The sequence below is a fragment of the Hemicordylus capensis genome, chromosome 2 (assembly GCF_027244095.1).
Source record: "Hemicordylus capensis ecotype Gifberg chromosome 2, rHemCap1.1.pri, whole genome shotgun sequence".
NCBI lineage: Eukaryota > Metazoa > Chordata > Lepidosauria > Squamata > Cordylidae > Hemicordylus > Hemicordylus capensis.
The window spans coordinates 101,694,665-101,721,139 of record NC_069658.1 but is presented as its reverse complement, the minus strand read 5'-3'; the positions used below and the strand labels follow the sequence as shown (position 1 = coordinate 101,721,139).

General features: G+C 41.4%; 1 protein-coding gene across 2 annotated transcripts in view; it reads right to left on the bottom strand.

Moving 5' to 3' along the window:
* Window positions 1–26,475, bottom strand: part of LOC128347638 (guanine nucleotide-binding protein G(q) subunit alpha) — a 153,737-nt gene that overhangs the window by 99,650 nt on the left and 27,612 nt on the right. The window contains exon 2 of one of the 2 annotated variants that reach the window (XM_053302573.1): window positions 20,513–20,636. The exons of the other annotated variant lie outside the window; for it this stretch is intronic. The gene's annotated coding sequence lies outside the window, so the exon portion shown is untranslated. The remainder of the gene's footprint in view (window positions 1–20,512; window positions 20,637–26,475) is intronic. 2 annotated transcript variants of the gene reach the window in all.

The following is a 26,475-nucleotide window of genomic DNA, read 5'->3' as shown; positions in this document are numbered from 1 at the left end:
GAGAGTTAGAAAAATCCTCAAGTCCAAACTCCATGGCGGGTACACGATGCAAACCATGAACACCTGGGCTATACCTGTTATCAGATACACTGCAGGGATAATAGACTGGACCCAGGCAGAGCTAGAGATGCTAGATCATAAGACCAGGAAAATAATGACCATCAATCATGCTCTGCACCCCCACAGTGATGTAGATAGGCTATACCTCCCTCGCAGCTCAGGTGGAAGAGGAATGCTGCAAGTCCATCAAACAGTAGAGGAGGAGAAAACAGGACTTGAAGACTATATCAAGGACAGTGAAGAAGATGCACTTCAAATGGTCAATAACTATTAGACACCAATGAAACCAAGCAGGCCTACAAGAAAGAACAAGTCAAGAACCGAGCAGAAAAATGGAAAAATAAGCCACTGCATGGTCAATATTTACACAATATAACTTGAAAATCAATCATCACCAAGACCTGGCAATGGCTTAAGAATGGCAACTTGAAGAAAGAAACAGAGGGTTTAATACTGGCTGCACAAGAACAAGCACTAAGAACAAATGCAATAAGAGCAAAAGTAGAAAAATCAACAACACACAGCAAGTGCCGCCTTTGTAAAGAAGCAGATGAAACAGTAGACCACCTAATCAGCTGCTGTAAAATGATCGCACAAACTGACTACAAACAAAGGCATGACAAGGTAGCAGGGATGATACACTGGAACATCTGCAAAAAATACAAGCTACCTGTAGCCAAAAATTGGTGGGACCATACAATTGAAGAAGTTGTCGAAAATGAAGATGGAAAAATATTATGGGGCTTCCAACTACAAACAGACAAACATCTGCCACACAGTACACGAGATATAACTGTAGTCGAGAAGAAAGAAAAACAAGTTAAAATAATTGACATAGCAATACCTGGGGATAGCAGAATAGAAGAAAAAGAAATAGAAAAAATAACAAAATACAAAGATCTACCAATTGAAATTGAAAGGCTGTGGCAGAAAAAGACCAAAATAATTCCAGTGGTAATTGGTGCCCTAGGCAGGGGCGTATCTAGGGTGCGGCAGGCAGGGCACATGCCCCGGGCGCCACTTGAAGGGGGGCGCCATTTCTTAAAATTAATTTTTTTTAAAGGCTGCTGAAAACAAAATGGCCACCGTGCATGCACAAATGGCCTCTGTGAGGCCCAAGGCCATACCAGGCCTCACAGAGGCCATTTGAGCATTCGTGGTGGCCATTTTGTTTTCAGCTGCAATTTTTTGGGGGGAAATTATTTTAAAAAATGGCCACTGCACATGCTTAAATGGTCCCTGTGAGGCCCTAGAGGCCAGCAGGGGGGAGGGGGAATCTTTGCAGACCCCTCCCATTCTTTAGGAAGCCCCCCAAAGGGGCTACAGGTAATTTTTAAAAATAATATAATATAATATAAGTCACTGTACACATATTCAGATATGTGACTTGTATGTGACCTTCAGACTTGTATTTTTCCACTGATATTATGGTAAAGTTATCTGAAAGATGGGTGCCAGATGTTTGGACAGGGGGCGCAATTTCAATGCTTGCCCTAGGCACTATTTTCCCTAGATACGCCTCTGGGTAAAATTCTAAAACAACCTGAAGGGCACCTCAACCCCATAGGGGCCACAGAAATCACCATCAGCCTATTACAAAATGCAACATTACTGGGAACAGCCGGTATTCTGCGACGATATCTATAATAATAACAGCAACAACACTGATAATAAAATTCAGCCATCCCAGGTCCTTGGAAAGAACTCGATGTCTGGATAAAACAAACCAGTCAATAACACCTTCTGACTGTGTAAACAACAACAACAACAACATATTCAATTTCTATACCACCCTTCCAAAAATGGCTCAGGGCCATTAATAAATAAACAAATAAGATGGAACCCTGTCCCCAAAGGGCTCACAATCTAAAAAGAAACGTAAGATAGATACCAGGAACAGTCACTGAAGGTACTGTGCTCGGGGTGGAAAGGGCCCGTTACTCTACCCTTGCTAAATAAAGAGAATCACCAGATTAAAAGGTGCCTCTTTGCCAAGTTAGCAGGGGTAATACATGGGTATAATAGCAGGTGTAATGCAATACATTCTTGAGCATTTCAATTTTAAATAAGACCTATTCCTAATTATACACTGATAGGATGCAGCCCTCCGTCAAATTTATTGGACTAGCATGGTTAAATAAAATCTTTATACACTTAACTAACTTCATGCCTAACAGAAAGTGCTCTTTGTTCCAAATCTACTTATATTCTTACATAGGTCTTCAATCATTCATTATGCTTGTTATGAGAAATATCACTGTGCAACATTCATCAGTAATTTGCTTTAATTCTGTAAAAGTATTAATTGCACATTTCTATCTGTTTTATTGCAATGATTAAAGGCCAGTTTTCTAACAACATGCCTCCTATTTGTATTTTTAAAAAGATTTTTTTAAGGCAATACTTCCCTTCCTCATATTCTTGAGAAAGGCTGTTTGGACAGTTAAATAGCTGACTATTACAGCTGAGACCTATCCTTCTAATAAACTCTCTCTAAATACTGTAAACAGTTAACAAAACCAGTATGAAGATAAAAAGTCAGCAGGAGAGGGGGCACTTCCCAGTATATTGCACAGAGCGCTGCATGTATGACTATTTGCCCCATGGGCAGAAGTCATGGGTGTGTGCTCGGTGCAAGTTGCTCCTGGCTCTAAGGGAGCAAGTTAGTTCCTTTGAGATCTTTGAGACAAGACCTTCAGGGACGTGGTAGAGGCATCCCACTCCAGGGCCAATAGCTCAGCTGCTCTCAGGGAGAATGAAGGTCTTGGGGAAGAACGACATCCATCTGAGAGAGGGAAATGCTCCTTTAGAAGGGACCCCTTCAATGGAAAATGAGCCCATATCCTCTTGCACAGGAGCTACTTCTCTGGGGGGTGGGGACCTCCTTGTAGTGGGTGATTTGATCATTAGAGGTATAGACAGATGGGTTTTTGACCCGTGTGTTGACCGCATGGTGAATTGCCTGTGAAAGCTGCAGACATCACGCAGCGTCTAGAGAGGCTCTTAGGCAGTGCTGAGGAGGAGACAGCTGTCATGGTGCACGTCAGCACCAACAATGTGGAGAAAGGTAGTCGGAAATCAAATTTAGGCTGATTGGTAGCATTTTGAAGTCCAGGACCCCCAAGGTAGCATTCTCAGAAATGCTACCTGTTCCACGTGCAGTTACAGTGAGAAAGGCAGAGCTGAGGGATTTCAATGAGTGGATGAGACGTTGGTGCCGGGAGGAAGGGTTTAGATTTGTTAGGTACTGGGATACATTTTGGGGCAAGCAAGCCTGTACAAAAGGGACGAGCTGCACTTGAAACAAGAGGGAACCAGACTCTGATGCTTAAAATGAAAAAGGCTGCAGAGAAGCTTTTAAAATAATGCCTGGGGAATAGCCAATGGGAGCTGGGCAGTATTTGGTTCGGCAAATGCCATCCTTTAAAGTGTGAGGGTGCAAAGGATTCAAATAAAACAGAAGGGGACAAAACAGAACTACATAAAGAGCAGACAGAAGGCTGTGCCAGCTGGTCCAAGACTCAAAAGAAAGATAGTATACTCCAGGTGAGAGATTCAGCATATAGGTGCTTATATGCCAATGCCAGAAGCCTCTGAGCCAAGATGGGTGAGCTGGAGTGCTTGGTTACTAAGGCAGAAATAGATAAAGTGGGCATAACAGAAACAAAGTGGAACAGTGAGAAGCAGTGGGACATTGTTATCCCTGGATATAAACTCTATAGAAGGGACAGAGGGGGTGCCTTGGAGGTGGAGTGGCACTGAATGTAAAAGAAGGGATAGAATCTAACAAGCTAGAAAACCTAGGTGGACCGGAGTCCTCCACAGAAACCCAGTGGGTGACAATACAAGGCCTAAAAGGAAACGTGCTACTGGGGACGTACTATCACCCTCCAGATCAAAACACTGACAGTGACTGGGAGTTGCAGAAGGAAATCAGGGAGGCGTCAAGGAGAGGCAGGACTGTAATAATGGGTGATTTCAATTACTCACACATAGACTGGGTAAATTCACAATCAGGTAATTACAGAGAGGTCAGATTTCCAGATACGCCGAATGACTGTGCCCTGGAACAGTTAGGCTTGGAACCAACCAGAGAGAAGGCGACCTTGGACTTAATCCTGAGTAGCACCCAGGACCTGGTGCATGATGTCAGTGTCATCTACCCTTTAGGGAACAGTGACCATAGTGCAATCAAATTCAGCATACATGCAGGGAGAGAATAACCAAGAAGAAGTCTAGAGAGAAGTCTAAAACAGACACTGAATTTCAGAAGAGGAAACTTCTCCAAAATGAGGAGTATGGTTAAAAGAAAGCTGAAAGGGAAAATCAGGAGTGTAAGTTCACTCCAGGATGCATGGAGTTTACTCAAAACCACAATACTAGAAACCCAGTTAGATTGTATACCCAAAAGGAGGAAAGGTACCACTAAGTCCAGGAGGATGCCAGCATGGCTAACAGGTACCATCAAGGAAGCCATAAAAGGGAAGAAGTCTTCCTTCCAAAATTGGAAGGCCTGTCCAAATGAAGAGAACAGAAAGGAACACAAACTCTGGCAAAAGAAATGCAGGGTGACAATAAAGGATGCAAAAAGAGAGTTTGAGGAACATTCAAAACTTCTTTAAATATATCAGAAGCAGGAAACCTGCCAGGGAGGCGGTTGGACCATTAGACAATGAAGGAGTGAAAAGGATTATTAAGGAGAATATGGAGGCTGCAGAGAAGCTAAATGAGTTCTTTGCATCCGTCTTCACAGCAGAGGATACTGAGCATATACCTGTTCCTGACACAGGCTTTTCGGGGATGGAGGCTAAAGAACTGAGTCAAATAGCAATGACAAGAGATGATGTTCTAAACTGTCTGGAAAAACGGAAAACTAACAAATCGCCAGGGCCGGATGGCATCCATCCAAGAGTCCTCAAAGAACTCAAATGCGAAATTGCCGACCTCATTGCTAAAATGTATATCTTATCCCTGCAATCAGGCTCTGTACTGGAGAACTGGAAAGTAGCAAATGTAACACCAATTTTCAAAAAGGGATCCAGAGGCGATCTAGGAAATTACAGGCCGGTTAGCTTAATGTCCATTCCAGGCAAATTGGTCAAGGATAACATTGTAAATCACACAGAAGAACAGGTCCCACTGTGAGAGAACCAGCATGGCTTCTGCAAAGGTAAATCTTGCCTCACCAACCATTTGGAGTTCTTTGAGAGTGTCAACAAGTGTGAGGATCAAGGTTAACCAGTTGACATAATATACCTAGACTTCCAAAAAGCTTTCAACAAAGTTCCTCATCAAAGACTCCTGAGGAAACATAGCAGTTATGGGATAAGGGGACAAGTACATGTGTGGATTGCTAACCAGTTGAAGGACAGGAAACAGAGGGTAGGGATAAATTGAGAGTTTTCACAATGGAGGGAAGTAATAACTGGGGTCCCCCGGGGATCTGTACAGGGACCAGTGCTTTTTAATTTATTCATAAATGATCTAGAAGTTGGGTTAAGCAGCGAGGTGACCAAATTTTCAGATGATACCAAACTCTTTCGGGCAGTGAAATCCAAAAAGGATTGTGAGGAGCTCCAAAAGGATCTCTCCAAACTGGGGGAGTGGGCGATAAAATGGCGAATGCGGTTCAATGTTGGCAAGTGTAAAGTGATGCACATTGGGACGAAAAACCCCAACTTCAAGTATACGCTGATGGTATCTGAGCTGTCAGTGACTGACCAGGAGAGGAATTCTGGAGTTGTGGTGGACAGCTCATTGAAAGTGTTTACTTGATGTGCAGCAGCTGTGAAAAAGGCCAATTCCATGCTAGGGATCATTACGAAGGGTATTGAAAATAAAAATGCTAATATTTTTATGCCCTTATACAAAACTATGGTGCGGCCACACCTGGAGTACTGCACATAATTCTGGTCACCACATCTAAAAAAGGACATTGTAGAACTGGAAAAGGTGCAGAAGAGGGCAACCAAGATGGTCATGGGCCTAGAGCACCTTTCTTATGAGACAAGGCTACAACACCTGGGGCTACTTAGTTCAGAAAAAAGATGACTGCAGGGAGACAAGATAGAGGTCTATAAAATCATGCATGGTGTGGAAAAAATGGATAGAGAGAAATTCTTCTCCCGCTCCCATAACACTAGAACCAGGGGTCATCCCATGACATTGATTGCTGGGAAATCTAGGACCAACAAACGGAAGTACTTTTTCACACAATGAATAATCCACTTGTGGAATTCTCTGCCACAAGATGTGGTGACAGCCAACAACCAGGATGGCTTTAAGAAGGGTTTAGATAACTTCATGGAGGAGAGGTCTATCAACGGCTACTAGTTGGAGGGCTATAGGCCAGCCTCAAAGACAGGATGCCTCTGAGTACCAGTTGCAGGGGAGTAATAGCAGGAGAGAGGGCATGCCCTCAACTCCTGCCTGTGGCTTCCAGTGGCATCTGGTGGGCCACTGTGCGAAACAGGATGCTGGACTAGATGGGCCTTGGGCCTGATCCAGCAGGGCTGTTCTTATGTAACACCAAACCAATTTCCTACTTCATTTTTATGCTAAAACAAAAAGAGGGATATTGAAAAAGTATGAGAATTTATCAAGGTTATGAGATGTATACTGACTAGGGATGTGTACGGAACTGGTCCATGCACTCCCGGGAGGATGGGGGTGAGGGTCAGCACTCTACTAAACAGTGTGGGCACGGGGCTTCAGCGTTCTTGTTTGCATCCCCGTTCAGTGTCGCATCCGCCATGGACGTAGCAATGCTGAATAGGGTTGCAAGCAGAAATGCTGCAGCCCCGCATGCTTAGGAGAGTGCCGGAGGAGGGAAACGGCGAGGCAGGGATGAGTAGGTAGGAAGCACTCTCCCTGTCCGTTAAAGTGACCCCTCAACCCTCCAAACTAGCTCAAACACAGGACCTTTGAACTGGTTCAGAGCTTCAGAAAAGGAGCTCCAAACTGGTTCCGTGCTCATCCCTAATACTGACCCCTGACTAAGAGGAGTTTTTAAGGGGGTTTTATTTTAAAAGCAGTATTACAAACAAACTTCCAGAGCTGTATCTCAATGTCAGGATCTGATACAGCAGCTTCATTTTTGTGCCATTTCCCCTCCACAAAACCATATGGGTGAGTGCAGGTATGGAGAAAGGCTGTTGGATCAGGGGTCACTAAAGAATACTTGATTACTAAAAGGTCATAAGCTATTAGTTGAGCTTAGCTGGGATGCAATGAATGGCTCTGGAGGAAATTTTTTATAAAAACCTGAATGGACAAGCTAGCATGTTAACAAGGGTGATACTATCCCTGAAGCCATTCTCCAAAGGAGTGAAACAGCAAGCTGATGCAACCTGAAAAATGTTTAAGGGGAAAAAAATCAATTTTATTGGCTCTTTTCTTTAGCAATTTTCTAGCATCTAACTTTGGTAGGTGTTTTAGTCATTGTTCCCTGACCATGTGCACTCACCCCTCCCCACACCACACAAAATCTAACCAGAAACTTGGAATACTTCTTGTTTTAATGCTTCAGGCAAACTTGAGTGTAAAGCAATTAATATTTTGGCTTGGATGAAATGGTCTTTGGAGATCCACAAGCTTTCTCACGCCACATTAAACCTATGCATTTTTCAGAAGCCCCTAAAATTCCTCTCTGAACACAGGCCAAAAATCTGCTCTTGGGGCATCACTTCACCTTTTCTTGGGACAAGCAGTACTACACATGTGTAGTGATCAGCCAACCCGCCCCTAAAGAGTTAACCGGAAGTGAACCCTGTCCTGACTGACAGGCTGGTGAACTCCAGGGCTCAGCCAATCAGCATACCAGGTAGGTGGGACCTAGAGAACTGTTTGGAGGAAGAAGGCAGTTCTTTGTTAGAGAAGGACATGTGGTCATGAGGGATGGCTGCAGGAAAATGACTCTGCAAGTTCTGGAAAGCCAGGAGGACAGGAGGCTTGAATTCTCAACCAGGGTTTGGTGAGTGCAAGGAAAGGAAGCCTGGGCTTTGGCTTTAAGAAGTTTAGTCTAGGGAAATGTTTTTTAGTCAGATTTTGCATTAAAAGTGTTGGAGATGAACTTCCAGTGCATCGACCTTTTGCACCAACTGTCCTAATGACCACTAGGGGCATTGGGAGTAGAGACAGTGAGTCAGGGTCTCCCTATCTGTCCCTACTCTATGACCCCTGAACTGACTCTGCAGCACTTCCTGTGCTGAGTCACAATCCTTCCTTTCCTCCTAGAGAGCAGATGGAAACATCTCTCTCTCTCTCCTTACCTATCCACTATGTAGTCCTTTAGATTAGAGATAGGTCTTTCCTATCTAAGTGTATTTAACCAATAAATATTTAGTGTTTAGTCATACAAGGATCTCCATGTGTTTTCTCTAAACAGCTGCAATATCCAAACCATCCTCTGCTACCTACTCTGTAACTGGAGTGTGTGCTCATTCCTTAGTGCTCTGCTGTTTTACCTATTGTGGGTAAAAATCAACAACCTCTAACAAAAAGTTATATTCCTCTGTGTGTGTGTGTGTGTGTGTGTGTGTGTGTGTGTGTGTGTGTGTGTTGCATATTCCTGATACTGGTCTATTATAGTTTACTACAATGTAATTGAAACAAGAAAAACTAGCCTACGCTCCATACCTAGGGTGTAGAAAAAGACTCTGTACACATTCAAGTATGTGTTGTCCTACATACCTGTTCTTTGCAACTGAGTAACCAAGATTTTTTTAAGTGTGCCGTCCAAACATCATTTGGGGTGCTTTTGAAGTATTCTTGTAACCTACTGAGTATTTTTATCTATTAACTAAAAGCTGAGAAAGCCTCAGATGGAAGAAGTCTGAGAAACTTGAATAAAGCTGGTTTTCTTTTTGTTCTTTTCTTACAAACCTCTCTGAATTGGTTTTTAACTCAGGAAAAGGGGAGCTAAAACCCCTGAACTTGGCAGAGAGGCACCTTTCCTTAGCAGACTCAGGCTAAAGCATAGGTCTACTCAGTGGTAGCAGTTAAACTAAGGTAATTGTCAGGGAGATCCATGTCTCATGGTAGAAAAGTGGAGCAGTTCCTCCATAGCCTTTAATTGCCACAAGGCTCTTTGTCACTTTTGCTGCAACAGACTGACGTGGGTACCCCTCTGGACTGCTAGGATGATATGAGACAAATTTTTGCTTGGTAAAAGCAGCTCGCCAGATGGCATCCACCCAAGAGTTCTGAAGGAACTCTTGACCAAATTTTTCAACTCTAATCATAATTTCCTGCTTTCTGAACAGTTGCACATACAGTATGATCTGCCCTAGACGGCTCAGTGGCAATACTTGCAACTGAAACATGCTATAACTTCCAGATTTGAGCTCTAGGTGCTTCTGAAATACCTGGAGTTTTAGTATATATCATTTGCACTGCTGATCTACCTAAACCCAACATATCCTTATACTGCTGGTACATGTCCCACAATGTCCCACAATAAATATGACTTATCACTCCTACATGCTAAGTGGAATGAAGAATTGAAAGCACAGATCCTTCCAGCTCAGTGGACCAATGCTCTACCAATCATAAAGTATTCTACCCTAGAACTTAAACTGAGGCTTATCCAGCATTACTTGTCACCAAGCATATTATTTTACAGTGTTAGAAAGATCATTTCAGCCCCTCAATTAATTAATGGATAGGAGACTTCTCTAATCTGGCAACTTTTCAACTGACAATTTACCATCATATGCTGAAAGAGGACTACCATACCTTGCTGAAAGAGGACTATCATATGCTGAAAGAGGACTACCATGGCTGTAACAGAGTCAGAATTGGTAGCGACTAGCACACCATTTATTCTGTTTGGAGTGCCTTTCAATTTGTAGCATCCAAGGATGTGCATAGGCTATTTGGAGGGTTGAGATCCACCATGGGTGCTCTGGACATCCTTTTTAAAATCTCAGAACAAGGCTGGCTAATAGGCTAACTGAGATAGTAAATACCTCTCTTAGGGAGGGTGTTAAGCACATAGTCCTCAAAGAGGCTTTGATGCACTTCCTCCTGAATAAGCCTTCTGTTAGGGAACCTGAGCAACTTTCATCTTCTGTTACTGGGCAAGATTATGGAATCTCAATTCATGGTGGTCTTGAAAGAAAGCCATTTTTGAGATCCTTTACAGTCTAGATTTCAAAAACTGCTCTGATCGCCCCTAGTGGATTATCTTTACTGGAAGATAGATACCCTATTGGCCTAGACCTCTCAGCTGCTTTCAGTACCATCAACCTTCTGGGACATATTACTGGGATAAGATTCGGGCGAGGGGGGGTACTGTATGAAAGTGGCTCCAGTCTTTTTTGGAGGGATAACTACGGCTTGGTCCCTTGGACATCTGACAGGTTCCATCTTGTCCGCCATGCTTTCAACATCTACATGACACCACTGGAGAGGGCATCTGAAGGTATGAGTAATTTGTGGCAGTTGAAATTCAAGGCTTTATTTTTAATTTGATGGTCTTGGAAGAAAATTGGAGAAACACATTACCCAACAATTGTACATATAGTCACAACTATATGTAGGTCCTATTTTTTTTTCTTTTTAGCAATCTGTCAGTTGCCCCAGTTGCCCAGGGAGTGATGTTCAGCTGATACATTACTAACCTCATACAGCAGACTCCTACCCTTCATGGTCTTTCAGTCACCTGATATTCAACTCTCTCAGATGTTGAATATCAACATCTTCCAGCCTTGGCTCTCACTCTTTCTCCTTCTCCTTCCTCTTTTCACACCACTGCACTCTCCTTGACATTCTAAGTCTGCATGACAACTGTAATTGATATTCCCCCTCTCTCTTCGCCCTAACCAAGATTCCACCATCCAGGGAAACTTTCCTGCACCTGCCAAGCATCAGCGAGCTACCGCCACACAAATATAACTCCTTTTTCTTACTTATAAATTCCTGAGGCTGCAGTGGAAAGCTTGAAAAGCTACCTAGCTCTTTCTAGGTAGGCCTAGTTTGGATAAGGGTGAGAAAGCTGAAATGTATCACCCCTAACTTCATGATACTCTCAAGAAATTCTAAGATCTATCAATCTATCTACCTACCTACCTACCAAATTTGTACACCACTCCAAACTTTAGTCTCTTTCAATGCTGGAGAAGCAGGAGTTTCCTTAACAGAAGCCATGGTTCTTCCTCAGTAAGAGGAGTTGTGCTTCCCAATTTCTGGCATTACTAACACTTTCTACTAATTTACTATACCAGGGCCTGATGTAGACTAAACAAAACATTTTTTACTGCTCCTCTTTTTAAGTTGGTGTCATACTGACTACCTTCCAATCCTTTGGCAAGGAGGCCAATTTTAGTGAGAAGATCAGAAATTTCTTATCTGAGTTAGAGAAATCTCCATTGAATGCAGTCCATAGCTGGTGACTTATTTTTTTAATTTGTCAATTAGACTTAGAATGTAGTTCTTCATAAAGGTGACAAGAAATTAAGTTAAATATGCTCTCTCTGAAGAAATCAGGTTCAAGCTCATCCTCCACAGTGAAGAATTCATTTAGCCATCCTGCAATCTCTCTATCCTCCTTCAGTAATCCTTTCACATCTGTATTGTTGAACAATCCAGCTACCTCCCCAACTGGCATCCTTTTGCTTGTGCATTGTCAAAATAAAAATGTCAGTATAAATTATTATATTGTTATGGTCAATATAAAGATATCTATAATAATAAAAATTATTATTATTACATTTATATCCCACTCTTCCTCCAAGGAGCCCAGAGCGGTGTACTACATACTTGTGTTTCTACTCACAACAACCCTGTGAAGTAGGTTAGGCTGAGAGAGAAGCGACTGGCCCAGAGTCACCCAGCTAGTATCATGGCTGAATGGAGATTTGAACTCGGGTCTCCTCGGTCCTAGTCCAATGGTAAAATTCAAGGTTTTAACATACTATTGTTTCAACAATCCTCTCACAGTGTGAAGCTGCCATATTTAGATTTGCCTTACATACACACAGATGAAGAAGAAAACATGACAGGTTTCTTTCCCTTTCCCATTCCTTTATTGCAGTAAGATTACAGTGCACAAACATGATCAAGGATAGTAATAATACATGTGAATATAACTGAACCAAAGGAAAAGGAATATCCCTTAAACATAGCTTAAATCTAATAAGATACAATCAGTGCAGGAGAAAGGGGGGGCACCTTCTTCAAGGATATATGTCTTATGTTTAAAAGCATAAACGATTCATTAAAGTTCAACCAAATAGCTGGAAATTCCTCTTCTTTACCTTGCTGACAAAACAAACAGTTCAAATGCTGGGAACACATATTGGGGATTCAAACTTGCAGTTCAGGAGTAAATTTGTCCTTCCAATGTTGTATCATAATCCTTCTGGCAACACTTCAAACATGGAAGAATTCACAATTCTTGATATAATTATAGTTTCCATATGCTGGGGATGTACCCCAACAAAAAATGAATGTTCTTAACAGGCAGTGATAACTGCAATGTCATATTAACTACCATATGAATTCCAAGCCAAAATGGCACAATAACCAGACAGGACCAAACCACATGTATAAGTGTACCCTCATACAGATTATACCACCAACATATAGAAATCTGCAGCAATCCCTTATTAAACATTTTCTGAGGTGTCCAAAAAATGAGGAAGAAAGGTTTCTGCTGTATTAGCTGCATTTTGAGATCTAAAGAGGCAAGTTTCACTCCCTTCAAAGCAACCTGCCATTGATTTATTATGATAGGGTATTCAAGGCCAAAGATCGCCAATATAATCAATATTGATCTTATGAATATCTTTATGTTTAAGGTAAAGCAAGGTTATAGGCTTCAGTGCATCCAACAGATGTTCCAGGTCTAATAATAAAAATGGACTTTCAGAAGCTACAATTGTATCAAGACCAAAGATAGTATATGCTTTAGCTGAATAAAATAAACTGCCAGTTAGCATTTGAGGGTATATCAAACTCAGATCTCAAAGTGTCAAAAGATATAAAGACAGCTTCAGAGAATATCAACTGATCTAGTGTAATGACGTTGCGGAAGGCCCAGCTAGACCAATAAAAAGAGTTATGATCAATCTTCAGTCGCCCATAACATAAGCTTTTCATGCTGGAATTGGATCAAAACCATTTCTAGAACCCAGGAATCTCCATATATGCCTTGCGGCTTTAACTACCGCTAATGACCCAGATCCATGAACAAATCATGAACTGAGCTTCAGTGAGGTCATATAACAACACTCAAGCTGTGCCCCAGGTATGACCAAGACCTGGGAATCATAGTTCACCCTAGGACTGAAGATAAAATAAATGCCCAATGATAAGCCTGAAAAGGCAGAAAATTAAATCCATCTTCTTCAATAGGAAGTTGAAGTTTACGAAGTGAAAATCTGGGCAGGTGTCCTTGCCATAGGAAGTTATTGACTAATTTATAAAACTTGATTAAAATATGATAATATATAAAAATTGGAAGATAGAGATAGATAGATAGATAGATAGATAGATAGATAGATAGAGATATAGCTATATCTGAACCTCGACATTAGATATCTTAATTTTTTTATTCCCCCCCCGCCAACTTTATTAGAATAAAATTTAGAGTGCAGAACAAAATTAATCCAAACACTAACAGCAAAACATCATACGACAAACCTCGAGTCATCAATCCATCCACATTCTAATATTATCTGGGGTAGGAAGACAACCATAATTCTCCCAACTGGTATAAAGAATGACATCTGACTATATTACATTAAAAGATTTGCGGTCTGGTTTATAAATATAAATAGATTTTATAAATAAATTCATATTAATCACATTTATTTTGCCCCAGATACTCAACAGGATTGTAGCCCATGGATGTCAGTCCTTTTTTATTTGAATCAAAACATTGGAAATATTTAAATTTACTAATTGCGTGGGTTTCCTAGTGATTACTATACCTAAATAGACAAAAGACTCTGGAAACCCCCTAACCCTACACTCATCAGGAAAACTTGTAGAACCTAAAGAAATCAAATCCAATTTGCATCAATTTATGAAGTAACTGGATAAATTACCAACCTTTTGAATCAAAGAAATAAGATTAGGAATTGAAACCTCAGGTTTATCAATAAAACATAAAATATCAATAGAATATAAAATGGTTCTAACATTTTTTTAAAAAAGGACATAGATATAGGACAACTGTGATGTGTGTGCCCAGTTCTAGCCTAATTGAAAGGAACAATAGCTCATGACTTGAGGAGCTCTGTACAGCATAGTAAACCAAATTTTTAAAAAACTTGGGGGAAATCTAAATTTAATTGAAACATTTTTCAAGAACCGCAGATAGACCATGTCAAATGCCTTCTCAGCATCTAAAGAAATAATAGCAGCCAGGTCTTGCTTCTCCGAGCATAGAGCAAATACATTAATCAACAATATAATGTTATGTGATCCTTGGCAGCCAGATATACACCCAGTCTGAATGGGATGAACAACAGTAGGAAGTAGGGATGTGCAAGGAACTGGCTGGTCCAGTTCAGTTCAAGTCTGAACTGGACCTGAGCTGGACCAGGCTAGTTCAGTCCAGCACCCCCTCAACCCCCGCAGTCCGGTCCCGGGGGGTGGGGTGTCTGCAGGTTGTTGGTTTTTTTTTAAAAAAAAATTATTTACTTTCTCCAGGGGAGTTGTCTGAGGCTGCGGGGGTTTGTGTGTCTGCAGAGGTCCCCCCTCCCCCACTGGCCTCCCCTCCCCTGCTAGCCTACCTTATTTCAGAAGTCAGCCAGTCTGCAGCCTTTCCCCTTTGGCATGGCAGCTATATTGGAGGCCATCGCGCATGCGCAATGGACCTCTGTGTGGCCTGGGATGTCCTGGGGGTGGGGTTTGGTCCGGGGTCAAACCGAACAGGGGGTGGTTTGGTTTGACCTTGAACAGTTGAACGGAACCAGTTCGACATTGAACATGTTCAACGTTGAACCTGTTTGCACATCCCTAATAGGAAGCACTGTACCTCCACGTACAAGCATAGCTGTCAATATCTTAGCATCAACATTTAATAAGAGACACGTCAATAGCTAGTGCATAACCCAGAATCTTTATCGGGCTTAAGAAGAACAGTTATATAAACTTCATTAAAAGAAGGAAGGAAACATCTATTTTAAAAAGCATCATTATAGACCTCCAATTGAATTGGAACCAGGAAACTAACAGATTAACATATAGTTAACCCCTGCTAACCTGGCAAAGAGGCACCTTTTTAACGTGGTGATTCTCTTTATTGAGCAGGGGGAGAGTAACTGGCCCTATCCACCCCCAGCACAGGACCTCCAGTGACTGTTGCTGGTGTCTATCTTATGTTTCTTTTTAGATTGTGAGCCCTTTTGGGATAGGGATCCATCTTATTTATTTATTATTTCTCTATGTAAACTGCCCTGAGCCATTTTTGGAAGGGCGGTATAGAAATCAAATGAATGAATGAATGAATGAAATGAATGAATGAATGAATTGTGTCTTTTAAAACTCCACATAAAATCCATCCAGACCTGGGGTCCTTGCAGATTTCATAGATTTAATTGTAGTCATTATTTCCTGCAGAGAAAGAGGTACAGCTAAAAGACTGATCAGATCTTGTGTTAAATAAGAACATTAGAACATAAGAACAGCCCCGCTGGGTCAGGCACAAGGTCCATCTAGTCCAGCATCTTGTTTCACACACTGGCCCACCAGATGCATCTGGGGAGCCCACAAGCAAGATGTATGTGCATGCCCTCTCTCCTGCTGTTGCTTCCCTGCAACTGGTATTGAGAGGCATCGTGCCTCTGAGGCTGGAGATGGTCCACAGCCATCAGACTAGTAGCCATTGATAGACCTGTTCTCCATGAATCTGTATAAGCCCTTTTAAAGTCATCAAAGCTGGTGGCCATCACCACATCCCATGGCAAGAAATTCCATAGATTAATTACGTGTTTTGTGAAAAAGTACTTCTGCTTGTCGGTCCTAAATTTCCCAACCTTCAGTTTCTTGGGTTGACTTCTGGTACTAGAGTTGTGAGGGAGGGAGAAAAATTTCTCTCTGTCTACCCTCTCCACTCCATGCATAATTTTATATACTTCGATCATGTCTCCCCTTAGTCGCCTCTTTTCCAAGGTAAAGAGCCCCAGATGCTGTAGTCTTGCCTCATAAGGAAGGTGCTCCAGGCCCTTGATCATCTTGGTTGCCCTCTTCTGCACCTTTCCCAGTTCTACAATATCCTTCTTAAGATGTAGTGACCAAAGCTGTACACAGTACTCCAGATGTGGCCACACCATAGATTTGTATAAGTGCATTATAATATTAGCATTTTTATTTTCAACTCCCCTCCTAATGATTCCTAGCATGGAATTAACTTTTTTCACACCTGCTGCACACTGAGACGACACTTTTAATGAGCTGTCCACCACAACCTCAAGATCTCTCTCCTGGTCAGTCACTGACAGCTCAAATCCCATCAGTGTATATGTGAAGTTGGTGTTTTTTGCCCCAATGTGCATCACTTTACATTTGCTTACATTGAACCACATTTGCCATTTTGTTGCCCAGTCCCCCAATTTGGAGAGATCTTTTTGGAGTTCCTCACAATCTGTTGTGGATTTCACTACCCTAAATAGTTTAATGTCATCTGCAAACGTGGCCACTTTGATGGTTACCCCAACTTCTAGCTTGTTTATGAACAAGTTAAAGAGCACTAGTCCCACTACCAATCCCTAGGGGACCCCACTTCCTACCTACTTCCATTGTGAATACTGTCCATTTATTCCTACTCTCTGTTTTCTGTCCTTCACCCAGTTACCCGATCCACACATGACCCTGTGCCATTATTCCATGACTGCTAAGTTTACTCAAGAGCCTTTGATGGGGAATTTTATCAATAACATTTTGGAAGACCAAGTATACTATGTTAACTGGATCACCTTTATCCATATGCCTGTTGACACTCTCAAAGAACTCCAAAAGGTTAATGAGGCAAGACTTTCCATAGCAGAAGCCATGCTGGTTCTCCATCAACGTCTGTTCTTCTATATGTTTAACAATATACTTTCCATCAATTTACTCAGCACCTAAATTAAGCTGACCGGCCTGTAATTTCCCAGATCCCACCGGATCCCTTCTTGAAAATTGGAGTCACATTGGCTACTTTCCAATCTTCTAGTACAGAGCCTGACTGTAGGGACAAGTTATATATTTTTGCTAGGAGACTGGCATTTTACATTTGAGTTCCTTCAGCACTCTTGAGTGGATCCCATCTGGCCCTGGCGATTTGTTAATTTTTAGCTTTTCAAGACAGTTTAGAATATCTTCCCTTGTCACCTCAAATTCACCCAGTTTCTCAGCCGCTAAACCTGAAAAATTCAATTCTGGAGAGGATAGATGGTCAGTATCCTCCGCCATGATGACAGATGCCAAGAACTCATTCAGCTTCTCTGAAATCTCCTTATCCTCCTTAATAATCCCTTTCACACCCTCATCATCTAAGGGTCCAACTGTCTCCCTGCCAGGTTTTCTACTTCTGATACATTTAAACAGGTTTGTTATTCCCCTTGACACTTGTAGCTATATGCTCCTCAAACTCTCTCTTTGCATCTCTTATTGTCTCCTTGCATTTTTTTTTTTTTTTGCCAGAGTTTATGTTCCTTCCTGTTCTCTTCATTTGGACAGGACTTCCATTTTCTGAAGGAAGTCTTCTTCCTTTGTATAGCTTCCCTGACTCTACTTGTTAGCCACTCTGGCATCCTCCTGAACTTGGTGGTACCTTTTCTCCTTCTTAGTATACATTCCAACTGTGCTTCTAGTACTGTGGTTTTAAATAAGTTCCACGCTTTCTGGAGTAATCTGACCCTCATGACTTTCCCTTTCAACTTCTTTCTTATCAGTCCCATTTTTGAGAAGTTTCCTCTTCTGAAGTCCAACACATCTGTGTTGGACTTCCTTGACAATTCTCCACTTGCATATAAGCTGAATTGGATCACACTATGGTCACTGCTACTCAATGGTTCTGCAACTCTTGACATCTCGCACCAGATCTCGCACCACACAGGATTAAATTCAATGTTGCCATCTCTCTGGTTGGTTCTGCAACTAAGTGTTCTAAGGTGCAGTCATTTAGCATATCTAGAAATTTGGAGACTCTGTCATTACCTGAATGTGAATTTACTCTGCCTATGTGTGGGTAGTTGAAGTCATCCATTATTACTGCCCTCTCTCTCTTTGATGCCTCTCTTATTTGTTTATCCAACTCCAGGTCACTCTCAGCGCTTTGATCCGGAGGACAATAGCACATCTCTAGTAACACACTTCCTTTCAGTTCTCGTAATGTTACCCATAATGATTCTGTGGAGGACTCTGGTCCACTTAGGTTTTCTAGCTTACTGGAATCTATCCCTTCTTTGATATACAGAGCCACTCCTCCCCTAACCCTACCCTCCCTATCTCTGTGGAAGATGTACCTTTTGTAGGAAGTTATCTATGTCTGCTTGGAACTAAAAAAAACCCTGCAGATACATAAACTCGGGTTCTGTGTAGACATTGCCTTGAGTATCATGAATAGAAGTTATGTTACACTGTTTTATCTGCTTCAGTCTAGAAGCCAATACCTTTGCCTAGTGGAATTCAACAAAAATTCAGTTTCTAAGTTGTATAACTTATTAGGTTCATATTTAGCCGTAAGCATGCCTGAACTCGAGATACTAAAGAATGAGATGTCAGAAAATAATCCAACCAAAAACAGATTTTATAAACGGGAAAAAGAAAGAAAATATTGTCAATGAGAGGGATTAAGATGATGCCATATGTCTACTAGATTAAAATCTGTCATATATTTTATTTTATTTCATTACTTTTTGTTTTATAGGCCTTAAGTGTGATATGGGTTCGAGATTGTAGCCTAGATGGGGAAGCGAGTGTTACGTTCAAGAAGTGGATCCAGAGTCCCCATCAATAATCAAGTGATCAAATGTCAAAGTATGTAAATGTGCAAAACAGCTATGTATAAATTCTTGGGAATCCATGACTAGACCATAGAAATTCATTAATGCCAAATGTTGACCCCCCGTGCTAGCAAAGTGTATAAGAATGTGACCGTCATCTATTATTTCCTGTTCAACAATTACCTTAGAAAATTTGTGAATTAAAACAGCCACACCCCTCACCCTTGTAGAATTACCACTTGCATAGACGTTCCTCGCCCATGCCCATTGCAAAAGCAATTTATCAGCTGGGAGAATATGGGGTTCTTGTAGAAAAGCAACCTCAGTAGCCATTTTCCCCAACTTGGCCATTACCTGCTGTACCTTTGAAGGATGATGCAATCCATGAACTTTCCAAGTAACCATAGAAATCACCATACTCAATTACTAAACACACAACAAGGAGCCAAAACAGCAGAAACAACCAACCTGAACTGGCTCATAGAAAAAGATAAATATGTGTAAGGATAAAGAGGATGAATAGGACTTAATAGGATCCTAATGTTCTGGTACATAATTATTAAATTAGGCAAAACGTAACATAATACCAGCACCAATTAACCCAATAAGTGAAGAATAAAAATATAACTAACCAGAAGATAATAAAAAACCAGAACACAAAAATCTATTTGCACTCCCAAGTTTAACGCAGTAATTTTGGCTTACAGTGCACTCCAGTGGACCCCCTGTCAAAAGCAATTAAAGTCAGGATAAAGCCAGCAAAACACGATTTAATGCAGTGATCTTGAAGTGAAAATAAGAGTCCACTGGCAGATGTTCAAATATGAGCAGGATGATATCAATTTATTCTCATAATAAACACAAAACACTGCTGTAAAGCAAACAAGATATTGCAGGTTTTTCTCTCTAGCCATCTGGCGTGCCTTTTGAGAAGAACGACGTTTATCAGTCACCACTTTAGGAAAATCTGGGAAAGACATGACTTGAGAGTTATCCCACATAAACTGCTTTCCTTCTTGAGCACGCCTCAAAATATCTTCTTTAACTGTAGATTTAAGAAACTTTCTGATAAATGGACGAGGTGGCACATGAGGGAGGAGGTGGCACATGAGGGAGAAGTAGATATACAATAAGCTCTTTCAATTTCCAACTCATACTCCTCGGGCAGGAAAAATATTTTGTGAAGGAACTATTTAATGAAGTTAATAGAGTCAGTCTTTCCCAGATGTTCTGGGAAACACAAAAATTCAAATGGTGAGATTCTAATTCCAGGGTGCACATCATGGTTTGCAGGATCTTATTACAGAGGAACCTTTAATTGAGAGATTCTGCCTTCCCACACCCCCAATCTGGTAGTAATAGTATCAACAGAAGCTTGAAGTGAAGCAATCGAAGCTGTGATGTTTTAAAATCCGGATTTTAAGTCAGCAGACAAAGCTTTAAGCTTCCTCTCTTAGAAGCCATTATGAAATTCACCAGTCGGACTCCCCCAATAGAAATGGAAAAATAATCACCTGTTTAATGAGCAAATCTCCGCTGTTATGAAGAGATTAAGCAGTTCAGGATAAGAAAATCAGACGGGATGCTCCGGAGCACGCGGAAGTGCGACTGATCACATCACCATCTTGACTGGAAGATCTGATAGGGGTTTTAAAAATTACAATATGGGGGACATGTCTACCAATTGCTATTAGTCATACTCGCTAAATGAAGTCCCTATGTACAAAAGTAATGTTGTTAACTACATTTCAGTCCCCGCAAAGAGTTCTGGCATTAGATGGTATATGAGGATGGACACTGACTACGGTATCTGAATAATGCGAAACTAAAAATCAGACAACATTCAAGAAAATTGTGGCTGCTTCCCCCTATGCAACTTCCAATTCAGATTCCCCCTTAGGACTTACAGACACAGACTTCCCAAAACCACTAGCTCTTCATGACAAACTATTGTTCCCTTTTCCCCAGGTGCAACCTATCTAGGTGGTAACCAACTAATATGTGTTAGAGACATCCCAACAGGGCTGATTCAAATCACCTCCAGCCCTTTAAGGAAAAGGAGCAGCAACAGGCTGCAAATCATTCCAGCCTACAGTCAGCAGGGTGTTGAATAAACTTCACTAATCTACACCCACATACTCTCAATAGGACAGACGGCCAATCAGTTAGCAAGCTTAAAGCACTTTCTACTGCTAGGGTCATCTCTTTTTACACAGCAAAAGGAAACTCAAGAAAGTCACAGAATCCTCTGCAGTTTATGTCAGATGCTAGCTAAAATATATCCAAACTTAAAAAGTAATTTTTGTTGTTCTCATAAAGTATCTGCTGTCCATCCAATCTTACTTCCTAATATTTCAGCTCAGCAGTAATTTCTGAGACTTGTGCAAGAAGGCAGTTAGGACATGGGACAAGCAGTTTTTCTGTCAGCCAGGAATGCATCCAAAGCAGGACTAAAGCATGAGGTAAAGGATAATTAACCAAATGTATTTTTTAATTAGAAGCTACAGACACTACTGTAAGAGCAATATTTTTCCATCAGACTATAGAAAAGCTTCATCAATATTAACTGGCATTTTCAATAAACTACTTGTTCGAACACATAATGCCTCAAGGCTCTCTTAGTGAACATCATATAATCACACAAATACAGAATAATCAACACACACGTCACCTCAACAAGAACAATTCTTTTTCTTAACTATGGGCAGCAACCAGACAAGTTAGTCATTACTAAGCACCACTGAAATCAATGAGACAACTTAGGTCCCATCAATTTCAATACAAGAATTAGCTAATCCCTGACAATGCAATGTCAGGATTAACTAATCTGGATGCTCCCATTGTTTCAGTAAGCAATTTGATCACTTGAAGGTAAAAATCACTTTGGAAAATTTATTAGAACATTTTCTAAAATCTAGTAACCTGCGAAGTAGTACAAATTAAGGTACACAAATGAATTCCTGAGCAGTTAGAGATTGAAGTCAGAAGGTAAGAAAGCAGAACACACTTAATAAACCATTACATAAAGCTTCCCACCTCCTACCACTTCCATTTGCTACAGATAAACAATTTAACACAGGCCAACAACAGGACATTGTTTCTGCAACATAAGGAGCTATATACCGTATTTTATGGACTATAAGACTCACTTTTTTCCTTAAAATATATCCGCCAAAATTCAGGAGCGTCTTATATGTTTTAACAGTTTAATATGTTAAAACTCTGAAAAACTGGATTAAAATTAAGGTGCGTCTTATAGTCCGTAGCGTCTTATAGTCCGTAAAATACGGTACTAAAGACTTTAAGTGCAGAAATAGACCTAAGACTATGGAGTTTGTAAATGCACTATGAGGCAGATCTTCTTCCACACCAGCATATACTACTCAAGCCAACAATGTAAATTTGATGCCAACATAGATGGTGTAATGAACTGCAGGTCTTCATCTTTTCTCAAGAATGCCTGATGCTTTCACTCCACCCTCTGAATGGGGACATTCCTCTCCTTTTGCCATTGATTAACCTCTTGCCTCTTATGGAAGGGCCAGAGCCATCAAGATAAAGTCTTAATCTCTTTCTCACAATATGTAAACAGCTCAAACCAGATCTATCTTTAGGCATATACTTTATAAGATGAGGCCCCATTTAGGAGGAGGAACGTCCAGTTTGGAGGGAAAACCCCAAAAGCCTGGATTGGGCTGAGACCAGCATTACATCAGAGATATGCCAGCTCTTCTAATTGGATCTTGGAGCTGTCTATTTCTGGAAGAGTGGGTAAGTCTTCCACCTCTTTAATCACTGTGAAACAGGGGCCAAGACCCCAGCCATATTGTCACCAGTCGCGCCATGTCACCATCTGCTACTGGTGTCCAGAAGTGAAATTCTGTAGAATTAATGTTCTCTCAGCCAGGGACCTACCTACTTGCTGAACTCAGGTAGAAGTAGTTTTAGTTAGTTGGTAAATGTCTTTGTATTTCCTTTTGAATTCCTGTGTGCCCTTCTTTATTCTCATTTCCCCCTATCCCCCCACCCACCCACACCACAATTCCTGATTCTATGTGCAACTCTTATTTCTTAATAAATTGCATCTACTTAGAAATGGCCTCAGTCTGGTTTAAAACTGGAGGGTTACTTGCAAAACTCTCCATATGCCTCGTCACATGTGACTGATGATTGGTTTTTAGACTCATATACTCTGTCTAGACCTTGGTTCTGTGAACTCTGGACAATTAAGTCCCAAGCCAGACAGTTCTAGGGTGTTGAAGCTATATCTAAGGCTTCTCAGGGATTTTAGATCTGTCTCAAACGCGTAGCAGCCTACCTTGAATGTGCAGGCATGCTCCTAAAATTGGAATCGGAGCAATCTCTCTACTGATGGTAGATGCCAGGAAAATTCAGACTAAGCCCCACCCCCACCCCTTCCCGGTCCATCAGCCCCTGGCGGCGCAGTGGTAAAACTGCCACCCTGTAACCAGAAGGTTACAAGTTCGATCCTGACCAGGGGCTCAAGGTTGACTCAGCCTTCCATCCTTCCAAGGTCGGTAAAATGAGTACCCAGAATGTTGGGGGCAATATGCTAAATCATTGTAAACCGCTTAGAGAGCTCTGGCTATAGAGCGGTATATAAATGTAAGTGCTATTGCTATTGCTATTGCTATCACTGGTGTTTTTTGTAAATTCCAAGACTGCAAACATTAAAGCTTTTTATATTTCACATCTGATCTGGTTCCAGCACAAATGTCCTAATATTAACCTACTAAATACACTTTACATGATACCTAGCTCAAGTGACATAGAGTTTGCACTGTTTCAACTAAACACTTTAAGCGAAGTCCTAAGCAAATGTAATTCAGTCAGTTTAATTGAAGATTCAAAATTACATTGTCTTTAAAAAGTGCAATCTTCATCAGAAAGCTGTTAGACATAAGTGTTACCACCTTTTCCTTTAGAAAAATAGCACTGTTGCCAGAGAACTGTTTGATGAGAATGTAAGGTTTTTTAAACTTAAGAATAAAGGGTATGAACAGTAATTGCAGAATTCAAGGCATAGCCAATAAACAAATATAAATCTTCTGTGGTTTCTATTTCTTGATAGGAGTTATCCATAAACACACTGTCGTGGATTGTCTCTGGTAGATCTCCTTCTATAACCTAGTATTTAGATTAGCTATAAACTATATTGCAGTCTGCCGCAAAACACTACTAGTTCCACTGAGGCAGATATTACTGAAATAAGCAAAAGTGTATCCTAAATAGATAAGAACCAAAGACAATTATATGTTAATTTAAAAATGTTTTAGTTGAAGAAATCAGTAGTACAAGAGAGTTATCCCAGTAATCAAGTGTTTGCTTCGAGTTAATGCAGTGTTATTCTAAACAAGAACTATTGGAATCGGCTAGATTCCACAATCCCTTTTTTAAACAATTGAATTTCTATACCACCTAATATAGAAATTTTAAGCAATAATTAGCAACATTCAACTACACATCTCTGTAAGGACAGGACAGAAAAATCCACTGGGGAAAAAGTATAAAAGGCTGAGTGAGGATAAGATGTATTTCAAGATTGTATGTCAGAAATCAGTACTGAGAAGTTTCAATAGATTTAGACCTCTCAATATGGCTAATCTGAAATTTCATTACAGATTACAGCAATTAATCAACACATGTACAACGAACAACTTCTATGAATATGAATTTATATGAAGCATTACCAGAAAGCCCAAAAGATAAACAAAACACTCAGCACCTATGAATACTCTCATCTTCATACTTTGTGCTTCTGAACTGAAGAATCTACAGAAAGGTAACATGTTTATTTCCATGTGATTATAGGTAGGCTTGTGCCCGAAACGTTTCGGAGGCCATTATGAAGGCCTCCGAAACGTTTCGGCGCTGGGGGCGGTTTCGGCGCCGAAACGCCGATGGGGGTAGCACTTTAGGGGTGGGGGAGAGTGTACTTACCCCTCCTGCCACATTTCCCCTGCAGGCGCGCTGTTGATTTCAAGCCCCTCGGGGAGGCAGCGTTCCTCCCTGCTGCCCCGTTTCCCCCGCTGGCCAGAAGCAGCGAGGACACATGTGCCCGTCGTGCGTGCGTACACGGCAGAAGGAAGGGCGCATGCACACATGCACGACGGGCACACACACGCTCGCTGCTTCTGGCCACTTCCGGCTGACGGGGGAAACAGGGCGGCAGGGAGGAACGCTGCCGCGCCAAGGGGCTTAAAATCAACAGCACGCCGACGGGGGAAATGCGGCGGGAGGGGTGAGTACACCCTCCCCCGCCCTTAAAGTGCTACCCCCGTCGGCGCCAAAGATTTTCGTGCACATCCCTAATTATAGGATCACATGAGTAGCCTTATATCAGTTATAGCTGGAATGTCAGCTGTACCCACTCCTGAATCTGACCACTGTCATCCAGACCTTTGAAACCTCTAGGATCAATCACTGCAATGCAGTACTCTTGAGAACAATTCAGAAGCTGTAGCCAGTACAGAATGTTGCAGCCTGTGCTGTGTCAGGTGTGGGAAGAGAGGAGCACATTCAACCAGTATTGTGGCAACTGCACTAGCTGCTTATTTGCCAGATCAAATTCAAGTGTTAGTTTTCACTGCCAGTGGTATACTGTATATTATTATTAGCAGATAAGAAGAAACAATGTCTTCTCCACAATAGCCTTAAAGGTCTGGATGCTAAGCTATTAACTGATCAAACTGTGCCACTGGCTTACAAGCAGCTAGATTTGTGCTGATGTTTTTATTGTCAAGTTCACTGCCAATAGTGGTAATAAAAAGAAAAATTGGTCTTACTGTGAAGAGTTCTTTTTCACAATGTAAGGAAATCATCCATCAGAATGGGTAGTGGACCCAACATGCTCAACAGACAGGACTAGATTCAAATTGAAAACAAGACTTGCTTCCAGCGCCCAGAGGACATGAAAATCCTAGTTCTGGCATTCTTATGCAGATGAGTTCAAGTGAAGAAAAAGAGCATCGTGAAGAAAAGAAAAAGGGGGGTTAATCTTCTAGTGAACTGAGAACCCTGGAAGTTGGCACCACCCCAAATCCACAACTCCAGCAGAATACAAGCTAAGATACATCCACAGGTGCATCAGATGACCGCCATTTATTGTGCAAAAGAACCTTCATGGTAAGACCAATCTTTCTTTTTCCACAGTGTAAGAGGTTATCCATCAGAATGGAATGTGCCCAAGCAGTGACCAATAGAGTGCAAGAGGATATAACTAAAGGACCTGTTGTAGGACTGTGCAACCATAGGGCACCAGTTCAGAGTGGAATGATGTGATCTTGAAGTGCTTGATGAAAGGGGTGATAGAGGGCCAGGTTGCCACATTACAGATTTCAAGCAGTGGAGTGTGGGCAAAAAGGGCTGCTGATACTGAGGCACTGCAAGTGGAATGAGCAGTGATGCTCCCCAGTATAGGGAGTGCTAGCAACTCATAGGCCAATGTAATGCATGC